This window comes from Eschrichtius robustus, chromosome 10 (assembly GCF_028021215.1).
Source record: "Eschrichtius robustus isolate mEscRob2 chromosome 10, mEscRob2.pri, whole genome shotgun sequence".
In the NCBI taxonomy this organism is placed as follows: Eukaryota; Metazoa; Chordata; class Mammalia; order Artiodactyla; family Eschrichtiidae; genus Eschrichtius; species Eschrichtius robustus.
The window spans coordinates 109,142,728-109,150,348 of NC_090833.1; positions in this window are offsets into that span (position 1 = coordinate 109,142,728).

The following is a 7,621-nucleotide window of genomic DNA, read 5'->3' on the forward strand; positions in this document are numbered from 1 at the left end:
CAGTTGCTTTTGGCACCGTTAGGCTCTGGCTTTTGTATAATTTGTAACAAGGAGAATTGAAGCGGATCCATTGTGTTGCTCTGTGTTTTTCAGAGATAACACCAGAGCCACAACTGTAGTGAGGAGCCCCAGTACCTATATGTGTGAGCATATAGAGTCATGTTCAAATAAGTTTAATGGATAAAAGAAATAAATCCCCTCCCCCCAGAAGTTTTAAAATATTTTTGGACATACTTGTTGAGTTTGCAGTCCGTTCACCTTCAATTTGAGGTATGCTGTTTTTCCTGCAGAGAGGCAGTGGGGAGTGTGTAGGAAAGGACTAAAGGCTTTGCAGTCAGACAAGACTGGTTTGCAATCCTGATTTTACTGCTGAACTAGTTTTATGATCTTCAGCAGGTTCTTTTATGTCTCTGAACCTCAGTTTCTTTATCTGTAAGATGAAATAAAAAACATAGGTATAGTGCCTAGCTCACACCAAATAAACACTAGATATTATTTTCCTTCCCCCACGTCCACCATTTGTTACAAAAGAAAAAAATCTAAAAAAAAAAAAAAATTCCTATAGGACATTGGTTCTCAACTGGGGGTGATTTTGCCCCCAGGAGACATTTGGCAATGTCTGGAGACATTTTTAATGGTCACAACTTGGGGTAGTGGTGCTCCTAGCATCTAATAGGTATAGCCCAACGAAGCTGCTAAACGTCCGGCAATGCAGAGGACAGCCCCATACAACAAAGAATTACCTGGTCTGAATTGTCAATAGTGACATCGTTGAGAAATCCTGCTATAGGCTAATTCTGCCATCGAATAATTCACCAAAGACTGGTTCTACCTTTTAGTTCTCATCCTCAAGGAAACATTCTTGTTTTGCATTCAAGAGCACAAGAATGAAAGCATTTGGGGGACCACAGCAATTATATTAATATGCAAAGCTTGCCCTTAACATGAAAATGCAGATTCGAACTTTACATTTTATTATTAAAGGAATATTTTACTTAATTAACAACCAATGTATGTGCCCTAATTATTAAGGTATCTTATGATATATTATGTATTACTACAAGTCACAAATAGCTTTTGGTTCTGTTTCCCTTTTTCCTCAAACAGTGGGTGTTTACTCACTTCTGCAGATTCAGCTCTCTGCTAAGTCCCTCACCTATCCTGAAGTTTATAACATAGTCCCTGCCCCCAAGGAACATCCAGCCTAGTTGGAAGTAGATGAATGCACATGCAACAATTAAGGAACAATACAAGATAGCATATAATTAAGCTTTAATTGCAGCACCCAGACTAAGGTGGCACAGAGGCAAGGGAAATGAGTTCCAGCAACAACACCCAGTGCTGCCTGGCCGAGGTGTTCTGTAAATGTTTGTTGAATGAAATGAAATAGCGAAAGCTTTTGACATGAGATAGGACTCCAGCTAGTATATAAATTCCATTCCAGGATTTAAACTGCTAGACTTTGTAAATGGATGTTGGTGCCTGGCTGTGAGTTTATTTTTCTTAAAACATCCAGTTCAAACTTGTAACCCAACCTATATATTTCCTAAAACGATCAAACTTTAATAAAATGGAAACAATCATTCGTTTGACAACTATGTGAGTGCCTGCTGTGTGCAGCGTGAACCAAAAGAGTTTCTAAATTTGAACAGAACCCAGAGCTTGTTCTGTCTGAGACAGGCCATCAAAAGGCACGTGCTCTCTTACAGCATATATTGAATGAATATCCCCTTTGACTGCAGGTATGTACTTGTCAGTATGCATTCCAGAGTTTTGCACATTAACACAGACTGAGAACTTTCTCTCACAAACATCCATTCCCAAAACACACACCCAGCTCTCAGAACCTTCACAGGGACTCCAGGCCCTGTCCTAAACACATACTGCGCAGCACACAGGACATAAAGCAGGAGGTGCTTAGAAAACTCTAACTGGTTGGTTTCCAATCTTGGCTCCAGCCCCACCCCCCAGAGTAGAGCTCGTCCTCCCTGGAGGCTGTCCCATCCTAGAACTGCCCCTTACCGTGGCCCCCTATTAAAATGTAGACATCTGGTACCTCCTTTCCATCAAAGTCATTAGCTTCTCAGAGAGCATCTCCCATTAAGCTGGGGTTCAGCAAAGCAGACCCAGGCCTTGTCTCATGTTATATGGACACATTTAGAGGAGATTTTCAGGGCACTGTGAGTCTGAAATTGCCACAATCTCCCATCCCCTGATGTAACCCTTTCCAGGCTTGCCTCCCTCCAATCCATGCTTTACACCAGCCTCCTTCCTCTGCTTCAAACTCCTCCAAGGCTTCCTGTAGCTTTTATAATAAAGTCCCAGCATTGCTCATTAAGATCCTTCATGGTGGGGCTCTTAATTAGTTCTCCAGCCACTACTTGCGGCTCTCTGCCTCCAGCCCCTTCACTCTGCACTCCACACATGCTAAACTGAACTTCTGTCCTTTGCCTGAACAGCCGTTTTCGTTGCTTGACCCATGCTCTTCTCTCCGCCCTGAACACCCTCCGCCCCCTCTCTCATGTCTTTATCTGGCTATCCCTACCCAGCCTTCAGAGTCAGCTTAGATAGCACTTTCTCTGGCCTCCAAGGCTGGATTAGGTGCCTCTCCTTTACGTCCAGTAGGACCTATACTCACTCCCCCGCCCAGTGCATTGTACCGAAATCTCCCTTCCCTTGTCCTAATTCCCCACAACACTGAACAAGGAGTGTGTCTCGTCTCCATGGAATACCCAACATTTGGCAGAGTGCTGGGTGTGGGGTAGGCACTTGATAAACACTGGTGAGTAATGAATTGCTGGTTGAAACCTGGGGAGTGACTAGAGCTTTTCCATCCATGGTCCAGGCAATCCCTAGTTGGAAGCGTGCCTCAGCTGTTCAGAAGATGTCAGGGCTGGTGAAGACTTTCTAACCACTTATTTAGAACAGGACGCAGTCTATGGAATGAACTGAGTTTTCAGGTTCCACCAGAGCCTCACTTTATACCTAACCTGGCTTCTTGAACACCAGTGATCTACCTAACGCCTCCACCTGGATGTCAGATTGGATCTCAAATATCCACGTCCAAAACCAGACTTTGATTTCCCTCCCAAATCGGCTTCTCCCTATCTCAGTAAATGGCAATTCCATTTTTCTAGTTGCTCAGGAAACAGAGAAACAAGAAAACCTTGGAGTCCTTTCTTTAATCCTTAACTCCTTTCTTTTTCTTTTACTACACATCGAATCCACCAGAAAATCCTCTTGATTCCATCTAGGAAATACATCCAGAATCAGTGACATCCCTCCATTTCCAGCCCTCCATCACTAGGCAGACCACCATCTCTCTGAGCTGGATTTCCACAATAGACTTCTACCGGCTCTCCCTGCTTTTTCTGTTGCCTCCTTACACTCTGCTCAACACCATAGCGCCAGAATGATCCTTTTAAAACCTAAGTCAGATCACATTACCATTCTGTTCAAAACCTTCAACTGCTTCCCACCTCCCTCACTGCAAGGCCCCCAGTCAACTCTCTGGTCCCACCACCCACCACTCTCCCCTGGGTCCCCCAGTGCCAGCCACACTGGTCCCCTTGCTCTTCCTCAGACCCACTTCCAACTCAGTCTTTTCAGGTCTGTTCCTTTGGGCTGGAATGATCTTCCTCCAGATATCCACATAGCCAGCTCCGTCACTTGACTCAGGTCCCTGCTCAAAAGCACTCTTATGAGAAAGACGTTCCCTCGCTAACCTATCTAAATAGCACCACCCAACCATCCCTTGGCCCAGCTTTATTTCCCTTCTTAGCATTTATCACCACCTGACAGCCTGTTTCCACCCACTCAACTGTAAGTTCAAGGATAGTAGAGACTGTAGTTTTGTTTACTGTGTATCCCCAGCTTCTAGAACAGTGTCTAGCATGTGGTAAACATTCAAGAAATAATCACGAGGGACTTCCCTGGTGGTTCAGTGGATAGGACTCCACGCTCCCAATGCAGGGGGCCCGGGTTTGATCCCTGGTCAGGGAACTAGATCCCACATGCATGCTGCAACTAAAAGTTTGCATGCCACAACCAAGGAGCCCACGTGCTGCAACTAAGGAGCCTGAGAGCCGCAACTAAGACCCGGTGCAACCAAATAAATAAATATTTTTAAAAAAGAAAGAAAGAATCACGAATCAAGGATCGGGTTAGACTACCAAAAAGTTATCCCTGAACAGGTTCCTATCCACTGCTTTAATCCCAACTAGTCCCTCCAGAATTTAGCTCTCCTACATTAGGGCATCAGGACACCAGCAGCCCAATGGCTTGCCACCCTGCTTCTCATCCACTTAGACCAGGGACATCTATTACCTCTATGATACACAGTTTGAAACACAGCTTCCATATCACAACCTCAAACCAGGCTATGAGTTTCAAATGAAAAGGATAATACTGCAAATTTTGCATTTGTAGCAGACTTTATCCTTTTCTTTTGATTTAGAAAAAGTACAATGTGTCCTAGTGACCAAAACAGACCCAACACCTAGTTGAAGCTTTTCATTCTAAAAGGCACAAAACTCAGGAACTCTAAAGAGAAAGTCAGGGACTTCCCTGGTGGCGCAGTGGTTAACAATCCTCCTGCCAACGCAGGGGACACGGGTTCGATCCCTGGTCCGAGAAGATCCCACATGCCGTGGAACAACTAAGCCCGTGCACCACAACTACTGAGCCCACGCGCTGCAACTACTGAAGCCCGCGCACCTAGAGCCCAAGCTCCTCAACAAGAGAAGCCACCGGGATGAGAAGCCCGCGCACCGCAAAGAAGGGTGGCCCCCACTCGCTGCAATTAGAGAAAGCCCACGCGCAGCAACGAAGACCCAACGCAGCCAAAAAGAAAAACAAATTTTAAATAATAATAAAGAGAAAGTCAGTTGCAGTTATGCCTGAGGCAACTGGCATCTTCTCTCTGATCTACCCAATCTGTAAGGCTTTCCTGGAGAAGGTGGGCTTTGCATTTCATTGAAGAGAAAGGATTGACAGGTTGCAAGTAGGCTGTTCAAAGCTTAAGGGTATCCCTGGAGTAGTTGCTTAGATCTGCACAGCCATACTTTTTAACAAACAAGCTCCCACATGTGTAAGGATACTCACAGACACACCCCAGTGCATAAACACCCAGATCCTTGCTTACTTCTTCCTAGCTCTGAAACTGGGAATACAAGAAAGAGTGCATATTCACAAGGGGAAAAAATGAGCTGACTTTGGGAAGACAGACCATAAAGCCCTATAACTCTGGGTATGAAAGAATGTGTAAGCCCAGGCAGGCTCTCTGTGCACATCTGGTTTTTCCTTTTATGCTTCTGTGATTTCTATGACACAGGAAATCCATTCTGGAACAACCCTGTCTGCTTTCTAGTGAGGACATAAAAAATGAGGATTAAAAGTATGTTCCTCTCACTGTTCAGGGCAGGAAGATAAAATCCAGAACAGTACCAATTTGAGGGTGGACCAACTCCAGCTTAATCCTACATGGTGCCCCAGGGGAGATGCTAGTAACTGAGACACAGGAACGAGAGGCCTAGGAAAAAACTTCTGCCCAGGCTTAAGACTATCTAGGCATGGCTCTCACGCTGAAGCATACCAGCTACAGGAAAATACCACGTGGTGTAAATACCAGTTCCGTCAACTCAACAAATACTATTGGAACCGCTCCCAATCTCACTGGGAGTCCTTCTCCATTCGGCTTTCCCAGTGTAACCTTTGTAAAAACAGTCTTCTCATAGAAAGTCCTTAAAATGGGCTGAAGCAGCCAGCTTTCCTACTCCAGGAGATAACACAGAGCTGTTTAAGAGATAAGCAACATTAAATAAGGTGGAAAAAGACAGGAAAACTTAGACTGTGAAACTGAAGAGGACTGGGTCACACCCCAGTGGGGTTGGGGGCTGAAGTCATCTCACCCCCGAGATAACAAGTGTGATGAGAAAAGCAGATTGGGAGAAAAGAGAGATCAAGCAAAGGCAAAACAACCAGTAAGAAGCAAAGCAGTGCCAGAAAAGTGTGCATTGTGAATACACCTCCATGCCACCCCTTATTTTAGTTTCTTAGGTTCCAATCAACAATAATTACTTTTCTGGGACTTTCCTGGCAGTCCAGTGGTTAAGACTCCGTGCTTCCAGTGCAGGGGGAGAGAGTTCGATCCCTAGTCTGGGAACTAAGATCCCACATGTGGCATGGCCAAAAAACCCCACAAAAACAATAATTACTTTCCTGCCCTGTGTTTTTTGTCACGTGATTTTGCTCTTAAGCCTTCTATTTTTGTTTTCCCTCCCGTGGCGGTAGTACTCTCCCCAGTCCACAGCTTCCCAGAGAAGGGGCTGGTGGCCTTTTCTCTGGAGAACTTGCCAGAGTTTCATTTTGCCAAGCTGTTAACCCCCTCAAATACATGCCATTTTGTTCACTAGCCCTACATAAGGTCTGAAACTTAGCTTCTCCTTCAAATTTAATTTTTTCAAATTGAAATCATTTACGGACAAAAAATTTCTCCTCTTTCCATAGACCTGCCTAAACTAACTTAGATGAAAAGAGTAAGCCTTCCTGATCTTTAGTTTTCTGAAGAAAGTCAGTCAAATGCTTGCCCAGGAAACCTATAACTTACCTTGATAATATATCCATATAGTCACCATGGTGATTCTTTTTTTTTTTTTTTCACGGTGATTCTCTACAATTCATCTAGCTTTAGGGCACATCCTGCCTTAATAATCCTTATAATACATTAGAGTAGGGGCTTCCCTGGTGGCGCAGTGGTTAAGAATCCGCCTGCCAATGTAGGGGACTCGGGTTCGAGCCCTGGACCAGGAAGATCCCACATGCCACGGAGCCACCAACCGAGTGCACCACAACTACTGAGCCTGTGCTCCAAAGCCCGCGAGCCACAACTATTGAGCCCAAAGTGCTGCAACTACTGAAGCCTCGTACCTAGAGCCCGTGCTCCGCAACAAGAGAAGCCACCACGATGAGAAGCCTGCGCACCGCAACGAAGAGTAGCCCCCGCTCGCTGCAACTAGAGAAAGCCCACGCGCAGCAATGAAGACCCAGCGCAGCCAAAAATAAATAAATAAATATTTTTTAAAAATACATTAGAGTAGAAATCCTGTGAGTTAACAAAATCCTGTTCAATTATCCTTTTGCGTTATCCACCTGGGAGCACTCCGATTTGCCAGTACTTGTTTTCGACATGGCCACTCACAATCTTCTCACTTATAAATTGTTGAATCACCAAATCCCAACTTTCTCCATCTGACAGTATAATTGATTGCCTCTCAGGTCACCCCTGATAAGCTTTAAATGATTCCTGAGGGCAAGAGAAGTGGCTGGCACCTCACCTAGGTTTTCAGCCATTTAGCATCCAAACGTGGGAGTGAAGATCTGCCATATATAGGAACCAGATTTCTATCCAGTCCCAGACCACCCTAGGTTGTTATTTGTCTGATATTTCTCTTCTTCCTTCACGGCTGACCTCCCAATCCAAACTAATCACCCAAAGAGAAAATTCACTAGCCAATAACCTGCCAAGCTTCTTTGACATGAATACTAAAAGCCAAAATGGCTGGGAAATCATTACTATCACATACTTTGGCATCCGCTGGTCCCACGGCCAACATGCTAACCC